The sequence below is a fragment of the Trypanosoma cruzi genome, assembly GCF_000209065.1.
Source record: "Trypanosoma cruzi strain CL Brener chromosome Unknown tcruzi_1047053500141, whole genome shotgun sequence".
Classification (NCBI taxonomy): domain Eukaryota; phylum Euglenozoa; class Kinetoplastea; order Trypanosomatida; family Trypanosomatidae; genus Trypanosoma; species Trypanosoma cruzi.
This window is the reverse complement of record NW_891408.1, coordinates 1-623: the sequence shown is the minus strand read 5'-3', so window position 1 is coordinate 623 and position 623 is coordinate 1. Positions and strand designations below refer to the sequence as shown.

The window sequence follows — 623 nt, the reverse complement described above, 5'->3', positions numbered from 1 at the left end:
GGGTACGGGTTTATATATATATGGGTATATATATATAGGGGTATATGTATATATGGCGGACAGACCCACAAAAAAAAAAAAAAAAAAAAAAAAAGGGGTCCGTAGACCCCGGTCAAAAGAAATTGACCAAACATAACCGCCAGAGGCGGGTTGGAAGCTTCGCGTACCAATATAGTACAGAAACTGTATCAATAATAGCGTTAGTTGAAAGGAGTTGTGTTCCACAACGGTTTTCAATTTTGATGAGGGGTCCTTCGCGGCACTTGGGACCGTGTACAAAAACCCCCCCCCCCCCTCCCAGGCCACACTGGGGAGGGGTCAGGGTCCGGGACGTCGGCCCCGGGATAGCGCCGTGGACGGCGTCAGGGGGCGGAAAAGACGCACATGGCGAGTGTGGAACAGCAAATGCAGCCGAGTGTGCGAGCAAGGCAAAAACACCGGAAAACACAGGAAGAAGCGCGGCATACGCGGAGAAAAGGCGAATAAAAGGAACGAGACGGAGAAAACACAAAACAAAACAAAGATGCAGGCAATAGCAGCCATGAAGCGAAAATGAGGGGGCCCGAAGGAGGTGGCGGACACGCAACGTGGGGGGGGGGGGCAGCCGCACGAGGGGGTACGGG

The 623-nt window shown here is 52.6% G+C and overlaps 1 non-coding gene across 1 annotated transcript, besides 2 other annotated features; it reads right to left on the bottom strand.

Annotated features, from left to right (window-relative positions):
* Positions 1-11: 11 nt before the first annotated feature.
* Positions 12-54: a microsatellite.
* A 15-nt stretch (positions 55-69) lies between these two features.
* Positions 70-94: a microsatellite.
* Tc00.1047053500141.10 lies at positions 95-206 on the bottom strand. Its single transcript, XR_008255163.1, has one exon. It is a non-coding gene; the product is annotated as a spliced leader RNA (transcript).
* Positions 207-623: the final 417 nt, after the last annotated feature.